This window comes from Taudactylus pleione, unplaced genomic scaffold (assembly GCF_031769625.1).
Source record: "Taudactylus pleione unplaced genomic scaffold, aTauple2 ptg000473l, whole genome shotgun sequence".
NCBI classification, from domain to species: domain Eukaryota; kingdom Metazoa; phylum Chordata; class Amphibia; order Anura; family Myobatrachidae; genus Taudactylus; species Taudactylus pleione.
In genome coordinates, this window is record NW_028284875.1 from 8,375,040 (window position 1) to 8,401,316 (window position 26,277).

Here is a 26,277-nt window from a genome sequence, read left to right on the forward strand (position 1 = left end):
TTCGAACACATGTCACCCTTTTTGGAATGCCCGATGATGAGGTTTTAAGATGCTACCGTCTTCCTCCCAAAATCATCATAGACACTCTCTCATTAATAGAGAGTGATCTTGAGCGGCAAATTGACAGTCCTACAGCAATACCACCACTTACGCAATTTATGGCGGTGTTACATTTCTGTGCCTCAGGATCGTTTCAAACAACGGTGGGAATAGTGGCAGGCATCTCACAATCCTCCTTTTCCTGGATCCTGAGGGCAGTGATGGAGGCACTTTTCAAGCACCTCCATCATTTTATTCAAATGCCTTTGGATATGGGTGCCCTTAGTGTGGCCAAGGCCAATTTTTACCAAATAGCTGGCTTCCCACACATCATAGGGGTTGTGGATGGTACTCACATACCACTTCAGCCTCCAGCACGGCTGGAGGCCATATTTCAAAACAGGAAACACTATCACTCCCTGAATGTAATGGTGGTATGTGATGCCTCCCTCCAGATCCTGTCCCTGAATGCAAAATTACCAGGAAGTGCACATGACTCCTTTGTCATCCGGCAATCAGGGATATGGCACAAATTAAACAACCTACAAGCTGGTGATGCGTGGCTTCTGGGTAAGTGTAGACCTTTAGTACATAACAATGTTAAGCTTGATACACAGTGATCCTGATGTTGTCTATTCTTTTTCACAGGAGACAGTGGATACCCTTGCATGCCCTGGCTGCTCACTCCTTACTTGGCTCCCACACCAGGTCCACAAAGTGAGTTTAATACCGCACTTACAGCCACCAGGCAAGTGGTGGAGCGCTGTATCGGCCTTTTAAAAGGCCGATTCAGATGCCTCCACCGCTCTGGTGGCGAGCTCATGTATTTGCCGGATATGGTTTCGAAAATTGTGGTCCTGTGTGGGATCTTTCACAACATCGCCATAAGGAGTTGTGTTCCAATGCAGCCAGAGGATACCTTACCTGAGGATGGCCCCCCCGAGGTTGGTCGGAGGTCAGTATGTGGGGGGGCCATACGCGATGATGTGGTGGCCCGATATTTTAGGTAATTATTGATCAAACAACAGTGTGTATACCCAATGTGTTACGGTTTTTTAACGTTCATCTTTTTTTATATTAATTCTTGCACCATCTTCTGTTTGTTTGCATAATCTTTGGCACTCCCACGATGACTACTTCCTGCTACCTTTCAAAAACCTTTCTGTGGAAACTTCGGGAATATATTCTGACACCAATATTGCAACGCCATATTTGTGAAATTATGTGGGCATGGACCTTCGTCAACCAGTTCTTGATTTGTTGTGTGTTTGTTTAGTGTTTTTGGTATGTGGAGTTTTTCTGATTATCACTGTGTGTTTTGTTTGTGAGTGACCACTTTGTATTTTGATTTCTGTTGTGAATAAATATTTGGAGAGTGTAATTTGTTTCCTTTTTGGGCACGTTAGAAGCAAGTGTAAACAAAATCCCAAACGTTAATTTTACCTAAGGGGTAACCCAGTAATGAAGCAAGTGGAGCTAAAATGTAATATGTTTTCGGGGTACTAACCAACACAGCAAGGAATTGTGTACAATCAGTTGCCTTCGTAAGATTGTCCTAAGCAGTTTGGCCACCAAATAGGAACCTGAAAAATGGTGTAAACTATCATGTTGACCACCACAAAAAAGGAAAATGACATTGGTACTGGGAGGTGTTTCTTGTGCCTGTTTGCATTCAAAATACAACACACAATCTGTAGTGAGTTTCTGGGGCAAACCTTGCTTGAAGAGTCTACTTATGTCAGTGTAAAGAATCTTGGATTTACTCCAAACGCATGAGACAGAGCTTGATTTTAAACAGATTTATTAAGAAACAATTTGTAAAAAAAAAAAAAAAAAAACTAATTCCTAAGGAGGACCAACAGATGGTCAAGGCCCTGCATTAGCCCGGTGACCTGCTCCCGCATACGGCCCACACAATTCACAATCTGTTCCCGACGCCTCTGTTCCTCTGTGGGTGACAAAAGTTTGGGGATTAATAAATTGATAATGAAGCAACATTGTAAAAAAACAAAAAACAAGCAAACAAAAACTTACAAGCTTGTGGGCCAAAAATAAATTACACGGATAAAACCCCGAACCCCAAAATGTCGTATGCCAAAAATACAAGGGCCCTAAAAAAAGGCACACAGGTGTGATATGTGTATGGTGACATCAGCAGGAACAGGTAAAGACAACCCCCAAAAATACCCTAAGGCGAAAAAAAGACAAAAAAAATGGGGACGACACATGATTACATACAAACAGTTTGTGGTGTCCAAAATAAACTTTAAAAACATACCGTTCTCCAAAACGAGAGAGCCAGAAGCCACTCCCTGGACCACCTCGGAGGTGGCTACATTCCCCAACCCAAGGGGCAAGGTGTTTTCGCGATCCTGGGAGGGGGTATTTGGAGGAGGGACGGATGGAGGAGAGGGGGAATTGGGCTGGAGGGGAAGTAGGCCAGAAATTTCGGCCACAGGGTCTGGGGAGGAGGGGGGAATAGAGGAATTGGGGGTTGGAGAGAGGGGCCGGGACCGGCGTCTTGTGTGGCGATGCCGCCGTAGTGTTTGCTGTGCCCCTAAAAAATGAACAAAAAATTGTTGTTAGTTTCAACAGGAAACAAAAAAAAATAAAATAAAATAAAATAAAAAATAAAAAACACAATAGGACAGACATGAAAACATGCACATGCAGATATGACTACAATGACTCAATAGGACAGACATGAAAACATGCACATGCAGATATGACTACAATGACTCAATAGGACAGACATGAAAACATGCACATGCAGATATGACTACAATGACTCAATAGGACAGACATGAAAACATGCACATGCAGATATGACTACAATGACTCAATAGGACAGACATGAAAACATGCACATGCAGATATGACTACAATGACTCAATAGGACAGACATGAAAACATGCACATGCAGATATGACTACAATGACTCAATAGGACAGACATGAAAACATGCACATGCAGATATGACTACAATGACTCAATAGGACAGACATGAAAACATGCACACGCAGTTAGGGCCCACAAGATAAACTTGAAAACCACAGTCCAGAACACTTACTTTCCGCAATCTGCATGCGAAAGCATGCCAGCAAGCGGGGCGTCCGCCGGTGCAGGTCCAACCACCTGCTCTCCAGCTGGCCAATATGTCGGCGTGAGCCGAAGGAGCGCAGGCGTCGACGTACCTCCGCATATGCGGAACGCTTGCGCCTATTGGAGATGGGTGGAGGCTGACTGGTGATCCTCCTGTCCATCACCTCCGTCAGCACCAGCAGTTCGCGCCTGGTGAATGCGGCGGATCTCATGATGGCAATGGTGTTTTTTTGACAAAATATTTTTAATAAAGCACCACAAACAAATTTGATTGGCTAATGTATTTGGGAAATTAACAGGACAAATTCTATTGGTTAGTGTATGAGTCATGTGTTCGACAGGGCCACAAATCTCTTGAGAGTTATGATAGGCTTGATGCAGTGACATGCGTAAGCAAATTTAAATAAAGAAATGAACCACAGAAAAATTGTGGGGAGACAAACAAATAGAACAATTGTTTAATTGGGGCTAACATGTCTTTTGAACAATAAAAGCGAAGGTTTCAGCCGTACGTATTCTGCGAGCAAATACAAACACGGACAAGATTAAAGTTTATTGCATTGTGTTGAAAAAAAAAAAACAATTAAGCTAATTGATACATTGATTGGCATGATACGATTGAGGGAGGTAGGCCGATAAAACGAGCAGGTAATCGGAATCTGACAGTCCCACTTCCGGTTTGTACTTGTGCGTGCGTTCCCTTCAAGCCATTTCGGGGATGTACGCTCGCTATTTGGCACGCTCGTTTGTCAGAGGAGGGGTCGCCTGAGTTTGGGGCGGATTTTTAGCTGCGTAGGAAAAAACGAGCGAGTGCTTGAATTTAAATATTTTTTTACGTACGGCGAACGTGCGTACGCCCACTTGCGAGTGGGTCTGAATGAGGGCCAATATTACTTGTTTTTGTTTTATTAAACTATATGTCCCAACATTCATTGACTTGAGTGACAGGCTGGTGCTTCTATGGAGGCAGGTCTCCACCAACTGACCTATGCTGAGGTGCATGTGGGCTGTGGTTCTTGGGGTTCTTGCGTATAAGTCCCCATCTGTATGGTCTTGCTAGGTACATCTCGCAGGCCTGGCAAGCTAAGTTCGCTGCTTGCTCACTGCATCACTCACCATGTGACCTCGCAGTGGTGGCCACAAGATAAACCAGCCGATCTACGTCCATCAGCAAAGAGAGACGCATTGGGGAAGATGAGCTGCAGAAGCCCTGGAAAAAACTTGAGAATGGCTGACTACATTGAGGTCAACAGGTAAAAACTGCGCTTGTCAAGTTGAGGGCCCAGCAGACCCCAAAGGAACGCAGCTGTGCATAGCAAAATAGCTATATGAAGCTTACTGTTGCCAACTCTCCCATTGTAGGTAAGAAGTCAGGGTATAAAATGAAGAATTTATTAATTTTATGTTGGTGGCGCCCCATTCCTTAACCCCTTACTTGGTGACGTCGTTTGTGATGTGACTGGAGCCAGCAGTGCTTCAGCTGGCAAGGTCGCATGACATGAGACCACGCCGCCCCGCTCTGTGCCTCAGCTTAAGAAGAGGAGATCCGTTCTGCACAATCTTGAGGTATATGTAAAGGATCGATCTCCAATGAGCTATCTTAAGGTAGGTACCTGTAAGGGGCTATACAGCCACGCCGATCATTTTTTCTTTAAATTTGCATCTTATTTGCACCATAGATGCAGCAAAACACCACTCAATCTATACCAGAGATGCCGGACTGCAATTTAAACCACACAGTATTTAGTTTTAAATATGTACAAAATAGCGGATGAAGCACAACGGAATTTGGGGGGAGATTTAGCAAATCTTGGCAATAAAGTGGAGAGAACTAAAGTACCAACCAATCAGCTCCTAACTGTAATTTTTGTAGCACAGCCTGTAACATGACAATTAGATGCTGATTGGTTTATACTTTATGGGCTGGATTCAATTAGCCGTGTCAATTTATCGCGCAACGAAAAGGGTGATAGCCTCAGACTTTTAAGCCCGAGGCTATTCAATTAAAAGCACTTTTCCTCATGCTGTAAAGCAGCCGCTAATGCATGCCAACCCATAGATTCCAATGATAAGAGCAGAAAGCCCTATTTAATGCAGATTTTTGTTCAAGCCTCAGGAAGAGGTGAACAGAAATCCATGTTAAGTGGCTGCCGCTGGCTGTAATTAAACAGCTCCAGGCACTGCATTGTGGTGAATTAGCCCTTCGAGGCTAATTGAATTTGGCTCTAATTCTCTCCACTTCATGTCTCTCCAAGATTTGATACATCTCCACCTTGGTTCTCAAAAATGTCAGTGTTATGCCTCGTTACGAGGTTTTGACACATCGGATTGCAAGTAAGTTGCACATTCTAGCGAAAAACATGTGAAAAAGACAATTAGAGTGGCACATGACCTGGCGTGACTGTGGCAATAGTGTATCCCTCACATTACACTTTCTTTTTTTTTTTAACACTTTATTCAGACATTTTAAAAACATACAAAGTAGTCACTATAAGATACAAAATACTTGAATTAGAAAAAGTTACATAAACTATTCCAATTACATTATGATGGAATAAGGGTAACATAATAATGTAAAATAATGAAATGTCATATTTTAGGACTATAGTTATGAGGGATGGGGAGGGAAGGAACAAGAAGGGCAAACAAAAAGTGAGGGGAGGGAGGAGGATGATATATAAAAACTAACATACCAATAGTAACGTAGACTTAAATAGAAACTAATATTGCAATAAATTCTTCTCAATATCAAAATCCGTCAGAAATTATCAAGGGAGTAGAAACTCTATAACAATATATATATATATATATATATATATATATATACACATATATATATATATATATCTGGGGTAAGGTTACAACAGAATATCCTCGTATGGACAAAAATAGGAGAAATCCCAAATCGAGATTTGGCGCAGCATGTGGTCGATTCAAAAGCTTTAACGATCTGAGATTGAGTGGTTACTGGGAGTGTAGTAATATATGGTTACCATATTTTGTAAAAACGTTGGACCACACCACTCTATATCTGAAAAAGTATCTATGCAATCTAAATAAATAAGATCTAAAAGGGCTGATTGTAATTTGCCAGTTAACGGTATAGTGTTCTTAACCCAGAAGAAGATTCTTTTTCGCTACCATAATAATGATTGTAAAGAGGGGGATGAGGTGATTAATATCAGATGTTGATCTTCATATGTCAAAATTGGTATATAATAGCGGAATGGTATGGAGAGGTAGGCGAAGAGGGAACCTTTGGTTAATAAAATGTAAGACCTTGTTCCAGTAACGGCGGACTTTTGAACACGACCACATGCCATGAATAAAGTCTACGCGTAGAACATTGCACTTTGGGCAATGACCTGAATGTTCAGGGAACATATAGTATGGTGGAGTTGGCGTGGTGAGACAGGCTCTATGTATGGTTTTTAGGTGAACCTCCTGTAGCATTGTGGTGCCCAGCACTTCAGGATTTTATCTGAGGGGTGGATAGGGGCTGGAAAGTCTGTTAGATCAGGCAGGTCTTTATACCAAGCTGAGGAAAGAGATGTCCAGTGACGTATAGGGTCTTGCGCTATCAAATCAGGGTACCTAATATGAAATTAATTAGAGAACAAGAAAATAATAATGAATGAAGTACGTCAGTTTGAGGAGGGCTCTGAGTGTTGAGTTGAGGGTATTTACTAGATATAAAATGTCGTAATTGAAGATACAGAAAAAAATGGGATATGGAGATCTGAAATTTAGGAATTATCCAATTGAATCAATTACTTTGTGTGGGACAGGCACTGTGTACTAATTTATAACCTCCTAATTTTCCCTTTCAATTTCCAGGTTACAGCCAGATAGCTGATACAGTACCGGCTTTGAATGTTCCTACGTGTTCCACTCTCTAGGGAGCTTGATCTGGGTTCAATCTGACCAAGTTGAAGGGAAATTAGGAGTTTGAAACAGGCCTCAATGACACAAAGCCACACAAGAGAGCTCCAACCTCCACCCACAACGAGACAAATACAGGACGGACCACATGACAGAAACGCACCTGCTTATTAAACTTGCAAAGAATGTAGAATAAAGGCTTTTCTACTTTTACCAAGAATTGATCACAAAGCATTCATTGGGTTTATGGGACTTAAAAATTCCCAGTAGCTCTCTACTTTACCCACTGTGTATGCCATTTATAAGTACCTGAGAAAACATTCAATATATTACAGTTTGGTTGTATTAAAATTGTTTTATGTAGAGGTTTTGTTTGATTGTGATCCATATTCTGTAAGTTAATAGCAGATACATGTGTCCCTGTCCTGCTTGCATCCCCTGTAATGACACTGCACCCGCCACATTCAGCTTTCTATACACTTATACAGTCAAAAGACTTGGCTGGTCACTACCTCTTACAACATCAGCAGGATCATCTTCTGATTGGCTGTTAATCCCACTCACTTCAAAATTGGGAACATCCAGATGAGTATGAGAAGAGGGACATAAACCACAGGTGAAGAGATTTTTATTTACTGATCTGTGTTATTACCAAGTTTCACCTTTATTTACATTTGTCAAATGAACATTATAATTTATAAAAAACAATAAAGTTCAATAAAATATTGCAGACTTACACAGTCCATGTGACCACGTTTATCTCATCCACGTTGATATTAGTTCTCATTCCAATTTCCTTTCTCGGTTCCAAGAAAAAGACATTGCCTAATATGGAGAAATAGCACATTCCATTTTAGCAACGCATGTGCATGTGTGATGAAATATATATTAGAATACATTTATTTATAAGGCATAATATAGTTTATTGTATTTAAATTATTGTAAGTGCTGAGTTAGTAACATTTTTCTCCTTAAAATAACTTTCTAGCAATGAGCATTCTTTGGAAACTATTTTCATCACTTTTAAATAAACAACATTATTTTCATTGGGCTTTGTTTTATTTTATCATTTGATTTCTACAGATAAAAATCTCTGGTTATTTTATAAAAAATTAAAAATTCATACTGTTAAAATATTGTGGGTACTGGCCATGCTAAATGCAAAGAAAAGGACACACTAATTTAACCAGGATCACTTCAAACTCAAATACTTGATATAGGTAACAAGAATACAAACACAAAGCAAAACAATAAAAAGCTTAAAACATAAATTTTTGTAATACTCTAGTTACAATTTCATGAAACAAAAATCAAGGTATGATTTCACAGAAAAAATCCTTGCAATAGACAAGTAAAAATAATTCTATTTAAACACAATGGGCCAAATGTAATAGGGTGAGAGTTTAGAAAATGTGAGAGTTTAGCAGTAAATTCTCAAACTATTACATGGGTCGAGTTTTATCTTCAAAATGGAAAAACATCTGGATGAGATTTTAAATCATGAGTTTTTTGAGTCTGAAAAACATGCGAGTTTCCATGTTCTCAGACTCTATATTACATTGGCCGAGTTTAAAAAGTGTGAGAGAACTGTCACATTTTCTAAACTCTCACCCTATTACATTTGGCCCAATGTGCTTGCCTGTACTCAGCAAGTTCTGATGTCATTACTTCAGCATCCATTTGAAAATGCATGCATTATAAGGAATAACATACTTCCTTCTGATATTTATTATAATGGATGTTATTACAAATAAACATTAGATTCTGTGAACCATATAAGAGCATTTGTGCCTTAATACTGTTACGGAATATACTGTAATCATCAGGGGCGTAAATACAGGAGACAATGGAAGGCACCAGCCCTAAAGGGGGCAAAATGACCTCCTCCATTGTTCCAGGTTCTCCTTCATGTGTCCTAGAACAGGAATAAGCAGGGAGCCCAGGGGGCATGTTAGGCGGTCCTCCCTCTCCCAGAGCCCACACCATGGAGTGCAGTCTCTAGGGACGGATCTCCAGCAAAGAAGCAGCACCAACGTACATAAAAGGTGCAGGGCAGAGGCTGGAGTGCATGGTCCCTCCGTCCTTTGTTGGCTCCTCCCCCTCATACACGCGGGATCTGCTGGCTCTTCTATTGCTGTGGGAGCAGCAAATAGCAAGAACGGAAGAGTGTGTGACTGGGTGCTACTGCGGTGTTAGAAGTGAATGTAGTTTAGGGTGGGTGTGTGTGATTGATGCTGGGACTGGGATGTTGGAAGTAAATGTGGTATAGGGGGACTATGATTGCCGCTAAGACTGGGGTGTTGGAAGTGAATGTGGTTTAGGTGGAGTATGTGCGATTGCTGCTGGGACTGGGGTGTTGGTAGTGGAGGGGGACACCAACAACTATCTCACCTCCAGGGTCCCGGTATGAACTTACATCTCTGGTAGTCATACGACTCCTTTGTATTTTTTGAATATCTTTAGAATTTCATTTAAGTGTCTATTATCATATATATGATAAGTGCTTCATTATGTCATAACATCAGTATTTACTAGTCATTATACAGTAGTGCGTGTTCGCTTGAGTATACTTTGTTCCTCACTGAACACTAATGGACAGTATAGGGAAAGAGATCCAAGTGCAGGTAGAGTGACCATGTCATTCGCATGATGACCCCACAATGCTGTGTGGACGAGATGCGGGCGGCTGCTCTGCTTTTCTGGGAGAACTTTTCAAAATTCCTAAAACTTCTTTAAGTCTAGGTAGGCTTAAACCCAGTTAGATTATTATATACATTATATTTAAACTAGGCAATGAATAGTGTATTAAATATATTAAATACCCCTTTCACACAGAAAAGCAAATTTCTGTGTCAAGCCTTTAGGAACTGATAATTTGCTGATCAACACGGGTCTTTTTTCTGTGTGTATGGGTCAACCCGGGTCAAAATAATTTTTTATCAGAATCAAAGTCCTGGAAATTTCGACCCTGGTTGACCATTTCACATAGAAGAAATACCCGGGTTCATCCGCAAATTACCAGGTCCAAATGCTTGACCTGGGAATTTGCTTTTCTGTGTGAAGGGGGGTACAAGCTGGGAACAGCAAAGAAACCCATGCATCAAATGCCAGGTAAACACTGAGATTTTGTTTTTTTTCTGAGTGAAAGGGGTATAAGTAGCTTACTTTTCTGCCATGTATTCCTTTGCTAGATGGATCCACTGAAGACTTTAATGAGTCATACCTATTCATATCTGTATAGTAGCAATAATGACTATGAACAAAAAGTATGGTGGTCGCTCACATCAGCTTAATGACATTGCACAGGTGCTTGTAAAGGGCGGGGTTTACACTGAACTACAGAAAAAAAAGGGATATTCCCTCCAGCACACTGCAGCAATATCAACAAAAATACTTGAATCCTACATAATAACAGAAATTCAGAGGTATTGGTTACATTCGCACTGTGCATGAATATGCATAACATCGCATTAGCGGTCAGAACTGCATACACAGAGGGTACGCAGACGAACAACAGAGTGATTGACAGGGAGTGCCGTTTGTGGGTGGTGATGAAGGGGTGGCTGTGCGAACACAGGCGTGCCAGTGTGCTTCAATGCCGTTGCATGGGCGTGCATAAATTATCCACTGCAATACCAGATGCCTCCTGAGTACTCATAGCGTGCACAGAAGTTAGCAATTCCTGAGTGAGGTCTGGGGAAGTGGGCGTCCTTATGTCAGGCTGCGTTCGCAATGCGAATGCAAACATTTAAATATAACCACTGATATTAGCAACGTAGTTGCGTGCGTATAAGCAGAATAGTGATCATTGCTGAATCAGGCCCTATGTGACCACTTATTAAATAAATCTCTCGGCATAATGTACTGTACTTCTGTAAAGTTAATGGAAAATAAGCTATGACAGTTTTTAAATGAAATGAATGAAACATTTTCCAAATTCCTTAGCACTGAGAGAACTAGTGATATTTTGTGGAAATGCATACAATCATAAATGATAACTACAGTGTATCAAAATAAATATGACAATGTCCAAAAAAAGTGCTTTTTTTAATTGGAATTTCAAGGAAATCAAAAGCAAAAGTGATTTTTCTTCGTCTTGTAAAAACCACAAAGAAATATTTTGTGGTTCTTGTTTCACCAATAATCTAACTTTCCGAAATAATAAAAAGCAGTATTCTATGTGTAGGGTTTGAGAAATTCTTTTAGCTATCTCGATATAAACGTTTAATGTGTATAGGAAGAATACAGTAGGCCAACAAGGCCTTCCACTTTATAAACTACCACATTAAATGCTGGACTACTTTTTATTGAAACAATATAAAGTGAGATATGGGCTTTAGTTTCCCACCATTTGTGAAAAAATATTTTTTTGTGCATTGTTTCAGTCATTCAAGGGGCACATTGTTTGAAGGAGGCGACTCTCCACAAAACTGTACCCATATCAGTGTGTGAGTCAGTATGGGAGAGATAGGGCACATTGCGCTCTTCCCCCATTCTACAGAAAACATTTTTTTTTCCTAGCGCTGCGTCTTTTTGTCTGGTGATCACCAGATGATTTTTACTAACATACCACATCATTTTATAGAGGGCTCTCCTCTTTGATATGTGGGTGTGCACACCTTTGCAGGTGTAATTATGGTGGTGATATGTCATGTAAGCCCTCCTGCCCATATACAGAAAATGTATGTTTTCCGTAGCGCGGGGTAATATTGTCTGGTGATCACAGGTGATTGTAGCTAAAAGTTGCTTCTACCAAGATTCAACCAAGGGGTGTGAACACATATATAAAAGATTATGGACTAGATTTTTTATCTTTAATATTTAAGAAAAAAAGTTAAGGTATTTTTTATATTGATTTGACTTACAGAGTAGTTTGTATTGATCAGTGGTAAGAATTCTCAAATAAATCAATTTTTATTCAATTGCATAATAAATATAAATTGTATTCATATAGTATCACATAATGTACAGAGTACATCACAGAATAGCAAAATGCAAGTTGCTCAATCAGTTTATTGGCTTAGCACAGATGCCAGTAAGGGAGGGCTTAATCTAGACAAGAATAAAACACAAAAGTTCCCTCAGCACACTGCAGCAAGCAAGCAAAAGAGACCTTCACTATTTAGTATAACAAAATGTAGAGGACTCAGTTACACAAATTAAGAAATATTTGGTAAGACACCCTCCACGTCAAGGTGCTTCTGCCTACAGTATGTAATGATAGGCCCACTTCATGTGTTTCTAAACTGAGAGCTAACGCACCTGTAGACACCCCAAAATCCTGCTTGTAAAAGCAGATGAGTTGATAATGTGCTGTTGTGATTGTGAATTGCTAAGTCAGTATATGTGACCAGAGATGTAGCTAGGTGCCACTCCAAGGGAATGTTCCATCTCCTCTAATTCCCGTTATTACACACCTCACTCACAGATAGTATTATATTATTGTCCCCAATCACTGATTGCACACTGTCCCTTCACTCTAAATGCCATTATTACACCCCTCACTCACTGACTGCATTATATTAATTCCCCCCTTCACTGATTGTACTAGGCCACAATCCCCTCTAAAACCCATTATTATACCACCATTCACTGACTGCATATTATTGACCCCCTTCATTCATTGCTCGCCTCTAATTCCCACTATTAAACCCCTCACTCACAGACTATTATATTACTTCCTTCCCGCTTCACAGATTGCACCATGTCCCCTTTCATCTATAATATCCCTTATTCACTGACTTTATTATATAACTGTCTCCTCTTCACTGATTGTACTAGGCCCCCATCCACCCTAATTGGGCCATTCCATTTCACGTACAGGACATAAAAGTAACTTCTGCTTGATAATTCAGCTCCACTGTTTCTATTAAGAGCCTTTGTCAAAACCTATGAGAAAGTTATAATTTGACTTGTCAACCCATGTTGAAAACTCTAAAGATATACAGCTACAGGTTTTTTGTTAGTGTCATGTATGGTACATTCATGGAATGGCTCAATTACTATTATTATTCTGTACCCCTCACTCACTGACAGTATTATATTACTGTCCCCTTAACTGATTGTACCTGATTGTATATCAGTACACCCCCTCACTGATTGTAGCAGGCTCCCATGCCCCCTAATACTCATTATTACACCTTCACGCATTATATGAGTCCCCCCAGCCTCACTGATTGTAGCAGGCCCTCATCATCTAAGATATTCATTCTTGCATCCCACCCTCACTCACATATCCCCATCATCCCGACTAATAGAATTATTACACCACTCACTGACCGCAATATATATCTGTGCCCCTCCACCCTGATTGTAGCAGGCCCCATCCCCTATAATGCCCATTAATGCACCCCTCAGTCACTACATTATATATCAGTGTGTCCCCCCTCACTGATTATAGCAAGCCTCTATAAATGATCTAACCTTTATATATAAAGAGAACTGCACCAGGGCTGAACGCGGGATCTCGCAATACTTGCAAGATCCCACGTATGGAGCCAGCCAGGAGATAGACACAGCGCAGTAGCACTAGGCTGATGCGCTGTGGTTTCTATTGAGGGTCGTCGGAGGGGGGAGTTATCACTTCCCCGCTCCGGTCGATGAGATGTTAATACATCTCATCATTAGTGCATCCTGCTTTACCTCCGTAAAGAAGCAAAGCAGGAAGTGTTCTATAATACATCTCTCCCCCTGTCCACAGCTCTCCCTGGGGGAGATGTATTATAGCCAGGGGAGTAGCGAGGGTGGTTCCAGTGGAGCATGAGCCAAATGGACAGAAGGCGCCATTCAGGCTTCCGGAATTCATGGGGCGCTGCACAGTATGACGGCCGCCTGTTAGTTTTATCTCGATTTGTTTGCTCTATGTACTAAATAAGTTATGGATCGGAGATCCTTTTCTACATTTCATGCCCCCTCAAGCTGCCCAGATTGACTCCCCTCCAGCCCTCCCTCCTTTGTGATCATCTTCTGTCACCTCCCCTTTCCTGTCAGATTGATTACATTCAATTCTCACCTCTTTAATTCCCTCCCCTACCTACCATGGGATCGGCACTTTGCCCCTGTCTACTCATTTCTTATTGGCTTCTGTCACCTCCCCTCTCTGATTAACTCTTTGCCCCTCCCCTCTCCTTTCTTATTGGCTTCTGTCACCACCCCTCCCCTCTCCTTTCTTACTGGCTTCTGTCAACAACCGCCTCCGCTCCTTTTCTTATTGGCTTCTGTCACAGGCCCTCTCTGATTGGCTTTGCCCTTCCCCTCTCCTTTCTTATTGGCTTCTGTCACCACCCCTCTCTGATCGGCACGTTCCTCTCTGATCCCTTCCCTCCTTCTCTCCTCATTCATTCATTGTGCTTCAATGGACTTAAAAGTGACACATCCTACACTTCAATTTTAAGGTATGAGTGTGAGGGTGATGCTGTCACTGTTTGCTGTTTAGCTTTTCTCTTCACTTCAGTATTCCCCCGTAGGCTAGCCATACCCCACTTTCACAGTTCAGTACATGGAAGGTGGGGGGGCGGCACTATGACATGCACTTTCTCCGGGCGCCATGGTTCTGATTATAGCTGCACTTAATGTGCCACTATAACGCTTCCTGCTTCGCCTCTTTACTGAGGTGAAGCAGGAAGCACTAACGATGATAACTCCCCCCTCCGGCGATCCCTGCTAGAGACCACAGCCTAGTGCTGGTGTATTGCAAGATCCTGCATGCAGCCCTGGAGCCCTGGAGCCAGCAGCAGCTCTGTCCCTGCTGTGGGGTTAGGGCATCGCCAGGCTGTAGCTGTTGATAGCGACAGATGCAGCGGGCGGAACGGTCAGGCAAACTGAGCGTTCATACATATCCCTGCCTATCGGCGCTGCTATCTTGTAGATAGCAGCGCTGATAATGACAGAGGCACATAGCACCCATTATTTACTGCCCAGCTCCCCAATCATGGGGGAGAAGCAGTATCAGCGCACATAACGTGTGCTGATGCCGCTTCGACAGTTAATACATCTACCCCCCTGTGGCTTACCCGCTTTATATGCACTTTCAATTCCTTGTCTGCTCCAAGAAGCTGAGGCAAACAGTTATAACTGTTTGTTGATGTGCACACAAGTGGGTGCCCCCCTAACACCTCAGCATTCTTACTTACAGCTACAGGTAAGAAACCTCTCTAATATATGTCTCAGCTAGGATAAAAGCATGCACGAAGGGGACAGTCTAGTTTACGTGCTGCAACTGATAGTAGCATGTGATACTGATGAGTGCATGGCATTAACAATTGGTGGCGTGAGTAGAAGTACGTGAATGAATTGGTATATGGTTTGCATGTTGTTGAAGTTATTTAGCAGTAGCATGTGTTTGCTTTAGTGTGTGCTAATAGCATATACTGGTGTCAGGGATGTTACAGGGCTTAACAGTGCTCTGCCCCTTTGTGCATCGTTGCGCATAGGAGGTGGGGCTGCCAGCACCCAGAATCGCAGCAGTGCCTGGAGCATATTTAAGATGCCTGGGCAGCTGCACACACGGCAGGGTGCCTGTCTGTAGCATCCAGAGGGTGGAGCAATACTGGTTGCAGGGTGCTGTTCCAGGCACCCTGCTAGCCAGAATCAAGGGCTGTTGGACAGCGACGGTGCCGTCCAGAGAACTCTGCGCTTTGTCCGGCGACACGGTTGCACACCTCTAGTTATGTCCCTAGCTGGTGTTGGCGTGTGCACAAATACAATAGTGTAGCCACTGTTTTTTTTTTGTTTAGTGTCATTGGTAGTGGTATGTGGTTGTGGTGTTAGTGTGTATGATGTTCAAGTGTTGTTATTAGTGTGGTTGTGGTGTTAGTGTGTATTATGCTCAAGTGTTGTTATTGGTGTGGTTGTGGTGTTAGTGTGTATGATGCTCAAGTGTTGTTATTAGTGTCTTAGTGTGTATGTGTATGATCAGCAGAACAAAAGTCCTTTAGTAAAATACAATACATTACCATTCATAAAAAGATCCACCTTCAGCAAAATGCAAGAGCCTGCTCAATGTGGGGGGACAGTTGGGCTACAGCAAGGTTTGTAACAATAGCTAAAAAAGGGGAAAAACAATATGGCAAATAGGCTGACAATAAGCATGAGTATGGCTTCTCACGAGATTGGTGATCTGTTTGTAGATGTCCAGAGCTCTTTCCACAATTGCTACCAGCATCTTAGAGCTGTCCACAGCAGCCTGGTTTCAGCAGCAATTGGAATTAAGATTAGTCTGTTTTAATTTTATTAAATCGCTATGATATCTTCTAGAAAGTCTCTTGGAGAGTTCATAAAGATTGAGTTAAGCATGTATTAGTTAGACCAAAAGTATAGGTCCATTTGGCTTATTTTATCTGCATATATTATGTTAAATAATAAATCCATGAATGGAAAATAGAAATCTCTCTTTAATAAACATGTGTTTGGTCAGGTCTTCTCCCCCAGACCAACACAACATTAAGGTAGGTTTATTAGCTTCTAACAAAAGGGTGATTCCCTATCAACTGATCTTATTTGTATCACGTTTTTATCTTAGGTTTCTTTTAGAGCAGTTTTCGTAAAAATCTACTCCAAGCCGTTAAATTCTTTTAGTAAGCAGATCTAATATCCCATACTAATGGGACAATGCAATCTGTTTCACATTTACTAAATTAAATTGCTATAATAATGCTATTTGGAGACGCCCCTCCCCCCTTCACATACTTCAGCTCAACCTTCCCTATTCCAGGGGAAGTAAAGCCCGGAGTAGGCTGTTCACAGTCAAAAACACACACAAAAAAAAACCCCACACTTACCTCCATTCAAGTGAACAGTGACCCGGTGAGCTCCTCAGTGACCCGGTCACCTGATCGGTAAACTGAGATGCTGCAAAGTCCCGGCTGCAACCTCAATTTACTACAGGGATCAGGGTCATGCACAGACATCAGATGACTGGCATACCGAGGAGCTCACTGATCACATGAACGTAAGTAAGTGTAAGCTGAGCGGGGGAACGTGTGGAGGGGAGGGCGGGGAGCCAGCGGAATTGATTTTGCACGGACAAAGCGTTCTGGCAAGCTCTGTCCATACATGCAATATTTGATACATTCTTGCAATATATTCAAATATTTCAAAGTGAATTTGGGGAAATTTATCACATCCCATCCACATCTGAGATGCAAATTGTGATAAATATGCCCCTATGTATCAAACACTCAGAAATGAATACAACACTTTTGTATTTGATTTCATTTGGATCCCTGTAATAGAATGCAATGAGATGTACCTTTGGCAAGTTTACAGCTGCCACCTCCCAAACTAGTGGGGAAATGGTGCCATGTACACTTAATCATGGCCCCTTCCCACTATTCAATGCCGCAATTACTAGCATTGTAAATGGGTTATGGGTCACGATGATTCGAATTGTGTCGTGAAGTTTCCAGGACCGCCCATTTCACTTGGGAGTGGGCATCAGCAAGCAGCCGTGAGCACCCTCCTTAGCTATAAAATAAGGTTTTAATAATAGGACTCGTTCACAGAAAGTGTTAACAATGGCCCTGATTCAGAGCCGCTCGCTCTGACCAGAGCGCTCGCTCTGACCAGAGCGCTCGCTCTGAATCAGGGCCCTCCTCCATTAAAATGGAGCGTCCTCCTGGACGCTCGTATAGCTGTGGGTGACCACCCACAGCATATACGAGCGTCCAAAAAGATGGTCGCGATGGTCTTGACCATCGCGACCATCGGACTTGCGACGGAAACCCTGCGGTAGGGTTTCCCAGCCACAAGTCCTGGAGTGATTTTGGCTCTATCAGAGCCAAAATCACTCCCACTGACATCACTAGTGATGTCAGTGGGGCCGGCTTCAGACGGTAGGCGTTCCCATGGGAACGCCTCCATCTGGCCGCCACGCCCCCGGCACGCCCACAAAAGGGGGCGTGCTGTCAGTCACCATCGACAGCACGCCCCCTTTGGTGCGAGACCCGGAGCGACAGCTTGGCTGTCGCAGTCCGGGTCTCGCGCATGCGCCCGTCGTGCGCATGCGCAGTGGGGACCATCGACCCACTTGCGAGCGTACTGCCGCTTGCGAGTGGGTCTGAATGACCCCCAATATCTTCAGTGCTTTTAGTAGATGTTTCAAAATTCCTGTTTTGATTTGTTCATCAGTTGTTTCTTTAATTGGATGCTTGTTACCTTAATCTGAATGGCACTCTGGAGTTGTGGGCATACACATTAGTTTTGCTAGGCATACTTTATAATTATAGATGTGATCTGTCATCCAATACCATCACTTTTTACTTTTCCCCACTTAACATTAAGGTAACATTCTGATGACTAGTACACACACCTGCTAAGCCATAGAGTCATATTCAATTAGGAGCGAAAAGTTTGTTGCTGGACTTTTCGCCGTCATCGCAGGCTTTCTGAGCAGAAAAGTATTGCGCTCGTCCCCAAGTATCCCCATATTCAATTTCAAATCGGCGAAAACTGGACCCGGCGAAAATGAGATGAGCAAAAAGTGCTGTCATTTTGGGGGAAATCAGGCTGACACCCCCCAATAGATGCTCTGACATGGGGGTTCAGTATGGGTACCCCCGAATAGCCCTGCTGCAGGTATTTCGGGTGTTTAAATGGTCTGAATAGATGCTATTTAGCGTCTTTGAAAAAGTGGTGAATAATAGCATTTAGCAAGTATTTTTGGGAAAAATAAGTAGACCTATCAAATTTGGGGTGCCTGAAAATGGGTGCAAGCATATTTTAAAGTGGGTAATGTGAACTTTTAAAAAACGTGAAAAATCCACCTGCCGCAACCAGAGCTGTAACTAGACTTTTTGGTGCCCGGTGCTGGAGAGAGCATTGGCGCCCCCCCCCCCCCAATTTCTAAATAGGGACATAAGATAGTGCACCTGATAAAGGGCCATGGCCTCATGGGGAAGGACCAGGGAAGAGATAGGGGAGGCCAGGAGATGCTGGGGATAAAAGAAGAGGAAGCTACAAGTGAGAATTATAATAACCAGGAATATTGACAGGTCCAAACAGCGCCCCTTGCCCTGCGTTGCCCTGTGCCATGGCACTGGTCGCACTACCCTAGTTACGGCCCTGGCCGCAACCACCTGCAAACTGAAAAACATCTGGCGCATACTTGGGAACACCCCCTGAGTCTATTTTGCTAGTTTAGAAGTTTGTCTCCCAACTTTTTTTTTTTTTTCGCCCCCAAAACAAAAGTATTTTTTTGGGGTGTTCCGTGGTACTTTAAAAAAAAAAAATTGACACAGAATACCTTTGGGGGACTGTACAAGGGTTGCAGGGTGGTTTATGGAAGTTTGTGCCCCAAAACCCCAATTCTACATTTTTCTTCGACACCTATTCATAGGTGAAAAGTTCTCGCTGGTTCTTTTGCATTGACTTTTCGCAGCGGCGAAAAGTCTCCGCAATTGAATACGGGGATAAGTGGAAAACGGCGAAAATTATGTAATCAGCAAAAAAATATCGCCCGATAACGACTTTTCGACGGCTATGGTCCATAGTTTTAAATACTTCTCAGTTCTGGATTCTTTTAAAAAAAACTTTTCCTTGTTAGGTACTCAGTTTTGAACAGTTTGTATATTTCTTATTGATTTATCAAGGTTTATATTTGTTTCAGTTTCAGAAGAAAAAAAATGTTAGAACATCAGTGAATACACACAAAGGTTTTTAAAATTTTACACCATATTTTGTTTAGAAAATTTGTTTTTTAATGTTTAAGTATGTGACTTCTTATTATTTGTAGGATATCAAATAAAGCATGTTGTGTTTTGAACATGTTATTTGGCTCTTTTTTTATATCAGAATTCTGACCTAAAAAAATTAGGGTCCTGTATGCTCAGAAATAACTATATATATATTATATACAGTATATATTATATACAGTATATATGTTACTCTCTTGCAGAGTATAAAGCTCAAAGTAAATGGTAAGGTAACGTGCACTGAATCACTTGGCATAGAATTAACTTAGTGTGTTTGCCAGTGACGTAACCAGGGGGAGCATGTGGGGCACCTTGGATGGGCACCACGGCAGAATGTCCAGTGCTGGGATTAAGTGTTAATCCAAGCGCTGGAAGTTCTGCAGTCTGGTGACATGGTAACTCATTGGACATTTGACATTTCCCAATGGTGGGTGACGTAATTTGGTGCCAGCTGTGAACAGGGTGCAGCTCGCGGACCGGCGGCTATTTGAATTTGTCGCAGGCCGCTAGCCAATCAAGGTTTGCGGAACGGCAGCCAATAGAAAGTGGGAGCTCCCCCATCATGGCTGGCTCCACCCCTGGCATCTGATGTCAGACACCACTGGGCAGAGAAGTCAGTTTGGCGGTGTGCGGAGGAAGCAGATGTCACGGGAAGAGCTCCTGTGGCCTTGGAAGAGGCCAGAAGACACCAGGCTCAAGACAGGTAGGCTAATTCCTACCTAGACCACAAGTTCTCGGTAATTTGGGGGGGGGGGCCTGGGCACCAAACCCCTTAGTGTTTGCGTATTATAACATTTTGACCACTGGGAAAGGTATTGACGTGAATAAGTAAAATATATTTATTCACTGTGTTGATACTGTAAACAAAAAGGTTCATAACAATATTTTATGTGTTGGAAGTATTGCTTTAAAAGCAAGGGGAATGACTTTCTATGTATCACACTGAATGATTAATACCCATTTCAGATATACAACCCGGGAAATTTCCTGCTCAGACCCGGGAATTTCTCCTGTGCAAATTCCCGGGTATTTGGTCGAGACTCGAGACCCCTCTTTCACACTACAGTGTCTACCCGGGAAATTCCCAGGTAGACCCCTTTCAGACAAGAGCAGGGTTTTTCTGTTTACCTGCCTCTTCTCTGCCGTCTGCTCCTCCTAGCCTATCCCCTCTCTGGCTGATGATGATGATGTCATCATTCAGCTGCTGGAAGCCGGTCATTCATAATGCAGATTTTTTTTTTATTATTATTTTTTTTTTAATTTCTTTTAATTCCTTGGTGGTCCAGCAGGAGTGCGGGTGACCCGCTATGGCTGGGACCAGTCGGCGGTCTCCAGCACAGGTGTCCCCGGCGTCCGGCTGGGGTCCTGTGTCGCTGACACAGCGAATGGTGTGGTGGGTGGCCGGCTGTGGCAGAGACCCGCCGGCGGGTGTCTCCACCGTCCGGCTGGGGTTCTCTGTACACAGCCGGCTGGTGTTGGGGGTGGTGAGCAGCAGCGCTGAGCGTCCTATAGGACGCTCTGCGCTGCCAACTCAAAGCAGCAGTGCTGAGCTTCCTATAGGACGCTCTGCGCTGTCAACTCAAAGCAGCAGCACTGAGCGTCCTATAGGACGCTCTGCGCTGTCAAATCCAAGTAAAAGCTGCTTGGTGCTGCCCGGGAGTAGTAAATTCCCGGGTAGCACCATTCAGACAGAAGCAGGGTAATTTCCCGGGACTTAAGTCCCGGGAAAAACCCTGGTCGATTGAAGGGGCGGCTACCCGGGAATGTGTTCCCGGGTAGGTACCTTTCAGACAGACACGGCTACCCAGGAATTTGGCTGAGGCAGGCCAAATTCCCGGGAATCTCGAGATGTCTGAAAGGGGTATAAGAGACATTTACAATAATAATTTAGTATGCAATCTGGGTTATATAACCATGACAGTGCCTATTGGGCAATTACTTCAATTTAACAAAAAATAAATATTTGTGTAAATGAAAACAGATTATAGGCACCGAGCCATCAAATTTAGTATGTTGTGTTCTTAAATCCATTCATACATGCATATTCATTCACATTAAAGCATGCCAATATGTGCTAGGATGAGTCACTTTGTAGAAAAAAAAGAAAATGTGAACAAATGGAGATAGGAAAAAGATATATTTGACAGCATGAGATAATACAGCATCTAGAGAATGCTATGGCACATTTGTATTGTGCATGTGGGAGGAAAGGATTTGTACAATGCAGTACTCTGTTGAAGGGATAACAGTATTAAGAAAAAACATTGCGATGGTCTGAATGCTAAATGCATGGGAGGAAAGAGTCTTTAAAAGAGTAGCATTAGATGAATTTTCACACAATAAATAGAAATGATTTAGAGAAATAAAGGAGCCAGAGTTCAATGATAAGCTTGCCAACATAACAGCAAACTAATGGATAGATTACATACTGAAGAGAATGGAGCATTGATACTAACTACCCTTAAATGTGACTATCCCCATTTCCATGAAAAAAACATAAGTTATGTTTCTGCACTATTACTTGCATTAACATTGTCATTAAGGGGTCTGTTTAATACTTGCTGACACCTAAGCTTCCCCCATTCTTTTGGTTTGAGGTTTTTCAAACTGTATATATTTGTCACATTTGATTACAAGTATTACACCAGGGGGCGCTATCTTCCACTTTGTTTTATAGATATTCCAACTGATGTTTAATTTTTTAATGTTAAGAAAATATATGTATGTGTTCTGTCTCTCATTACTAAAATGATCTAAATGTCAATAACAAATTATGGTTAGCAACAGCAATGAACAGCAACATTTCATATGAGCCATTTCATATGTAGCTATTAGTAGGGACAGATTTCCTACTAGGCAGATTAACCAAGAAGATGAAACTAACAAAGGATCACTTTCAACCTCCATTTGTTTTGGCATCAACTTATTGTTAGAGTCAGATATTATGTAATTATGACCAATTGTTGCATTTTGGTCATGTAGATCAATCACTGTACAATCCACATTTGCAAGGAATTTGACCAGACATATGAAATTTCAAAACTGTCTAGATCTCTTCACTGAAGCTGGGACAATGTCGGTCCGATATTTCTCTGAATCGGACTAACATATCAGCCGGATTGTTGAGTATTGAAGGACTATCTGCACACAAGGCGCCATTGCAGGTAACGAAGGACGGAATGAGGGATCATTCCACCATTCATTACATCGCTCAATGTGTACCAGCGGTTTGATATGTCAGCCCTTCGGGCCTATGATATATCGTCCAGGTACACATCGCTAAGTGTGTACCCAGCATTAGGCATAAGCAATGGAATAGCAACTATCATCACTACATCAGGATCGGTCGATAAACTCACACACATTAGAATGGGGTACCTATCTTTTCAACCTACATGTTCAAACCAGTATCATATTTTAATTGTTTAGGATGTGGCCACACAATGTGCAGAGGTTGGGTAATTTGGTCAACCAAATATGTATGTGCAAAGGCAACATAAGAAACAGTACTTTGCTGCTCCTCCTATACAGGTTCTAACCAAAAGGAAATTAATTGTAACATTGCCTCCTAGAAATAAGCTAGATATATCTGTCTATCTATCTATCTATCTATCTATCTATTTATCTATCTAGCCAGTGTTTATATATATATATATATATATATTTATATATATATATATATATACACATATAATAAAGTTGCCGTTGTAGGGGGTCTCTCTGTTTGTTCGGGTTAATCTCTTGAAACACCTGATGGATTTTGATGGTGTTTTCACTATTCTATACAGCATTGGTTGAGGAAGGTTTAAGTGTATGCACCATTCACCTGTGACAAAAGGGAGCCGTGCAGTGACGGTTTTACTGAAGCAAGTGACATAAAATAAATCTTGTCCCAAGCTGCTGTATTGGAGCTGGTCAGGGTGCTGAAACAACAAGAGAGTACCTGAAACTGAGGCTTGGATTATAGCAAGCCACAGAAAAAACTTGTGCTATGTGAGTGACTGACTGCTGCTGCAGGGTTGAGGGCTGCGCTCTGATTGGCACTCTGAGAAAATGAGAGCCAATCAGAGATAGCAATGTGCCCTGTTACTTAGCAACAGCCTAGAGAAGACAGGGAGTCAGGGACTGAACATGGTCACATCTGAGGCAGACAAATAGTTAGAGAAAGCCTCCAACAAACCCATGAAGATCCCCTGATGCAGACACAGTAGCCAGGAAGGTGCCAGGGGAGGCATAGCTATCAGGAATTTTTTTTAAAAAACAAAAAAACAACAACCATTGGAACATCATTGAAAGATTTCCATTTGATGGTGGCAAACATATATCTGATATGCTTATCTGGCACACTGATTATGACTTTGGTGACTAGTATTGCTAAGCTTCTTTCTATTGAGTAGTATAGCATGAAAAGCCATATTATAGTAACTGTGACACATACAGTAGAAGAACATTGTTAAGGTAATTAGTAAACACAGCAGATGTCAATGTTAGTGATTAATGTACACAGAGCCCCACCTTTGGATCCACCTATAATTTGCAACTCTGTCTGGGTTGCTGTTAGTGGAAAAATTATTTAAACTGATCTGAAGTTAATTAAGGACACTAAAGGCCCCTATACATCTGCAATGTATTGGGGCAATTCTCCAATTTCCAGACGCCAGTGAAATTCATCATGTTGGATTTCCAGCAAATCAGGGATTTTTAACATGAGGAATTTCACCGATTCCCAGATGGATTGGCAATCATCAATGGCCACCGATCGGCATTTACGACATTCCGGTCCGATCAAGGAATCAGACGGCAGATGTATAGGGACCTTAAGACAGGGGTATGCAAAAAGTGCCCCCCCCCAGCTGTTGTAGAACTACACATCCCAGGATTCTCTGCTACAGTTTTTCTAATTGGCCATGCTAAAACTGTTGCAGGCATGCTAGGATGTGTAGTTCAATAGCAGCTGGAGGGCCACTTATTGCCCACCCCTGCCTTAAGGGGTTGTTTGGACTATTTAAGCTCACGTTACTCCACTTTGTGATAAGTCAGTGATTTAACTTTACTTGATGTATGCAAGAGTTCAGGTCTATGTTTTAGTTTAGTGTATTCCTGTTCTTCTGGCTGCCATATATTCTGTTACTCCTGATATCCTATATTTTTGGTCTAGATGAACGCATGACTGGTCTCACATGGATTCCAGTTATCTAGTACTACTGGAATGCTGTGATTTTTAACTATGGGAAATACCGTTTTAGTGTCATTGTCACTGTTTTTTTTTATTGTTTGTTGCCTTATTAATATCTTCCTGTACTTTGAACTCCTACTGAATGCTTTAGTAAGTATTATGCTGTAATTAAAAGTCTACTGACAAATGCCTTACAGACGACCAGTATATAAAGCAGAGTTCCATTCTGGTGATTAATATACACAGCAGGGCCGGCTCTTGGGGTGTACGACCAGTGCGATCGAGGGAGGGCGCACCCCTCCCAACATCCCGATTTCAATGGGACAGCACTGTCCCGCCGTTCCACCTGTGGACCGAAGTGTCCCGTGGGTGGTCAATTAGGTGGACCCGGAGTAGCTAAATGGATGCTGCGTGCATGCACGCGGCATCCATTCAGTGCTGGGAGAGGAGTGCAGGAAGCCCAGCTAGTGACGGAGTGCTGGGCTCTCCCAGCCTGACATTACATGGGAGGCGTGCCATGCGGGCATGCCCCCAAATAACAGTACTTATTGGCGTGGCCTATGGTATTGACTAGCTCACCAATATTTTGGTTGACTATTATACACAGCAATTCAATCACTACAGCACCAGAACCAAGTGCAACATTGAAGAGTAAGAGCCAACTTTTTCACATCATTAATTTCAGCATGGTACAAAAAGTATTTGCAGAAATATGTCATGACCTTGAAATCATACTTCCAAGTCTTTTGAATTTGTTTAAAGATATTGAATGGAAACCTAGATATGCAGTTCTTTGTTTGGATGTTCAAGCTCTTTATACACATATACCACATAATGATGGGGTTAGAGCTACATAATGGTTTCTAGAGCAAGATGTGGAGATTTCAGGGTCACTTAGACAATTTTTAATTTCTGCTATCACTTTTATTTTGAAACAAAATTATTTTATTTTTGAGGGCAAATTTTGTCTTCAGGTGTTGGGAACGGCCATGGGCACTAAGTTTGCACCTAGCTTTGCTAATTTATATATGGGACAGTTTGAAGAACGATTCATTTGGGAAGGACCATAAGGCACAAACCTGTACTGTACTATGGCCGTTATATAGATGAGTTATATATTATTTGGGATAGGGATGAACACACAGTATGTAATTTTGTGAATTATTTAAATATTAATCATTTTAATCTTAAATTTGCACACACTTTTAGTCACACTATAGTGAATTTTTTGAACTTGACCATCTCCTCCGAGGGGAGTAAGATTATCACAAAAAATTGAAAGAAACCTGTTGACCCGAACAACTTTCTCCATTATTCCAGTAACCATTATACCATCTAAGAAGAGGGGGTATAATGATTCTAACGCCACCAAGATGTACTTTATTTCTA

General features: G+C 42.0%; 1 protein-coding gene across 2 annotated transcripts in view; it reads right to left on the reverse strand.

Annotated features, from left to right (window-relative positions):
* Positions 1-26,277, reverse strand: part of SCAF8 (SR-related CTD associated factor 8) — a 261,275-nt gene that overhangs the window by 11,329 nt on the left and 223,669 nt on the right. For both annotated transcript variants that reach the window (XR_015869931.1, XR_015869932.1), the window contains one exon: positions 7,761-7,848. The gene's annotated coding sequence lies outside the window, so the exon portion shown is untranslated. The remainder of the gene's footprint in view (positions 1-7,760; positions 7,849-26,277) is intronic.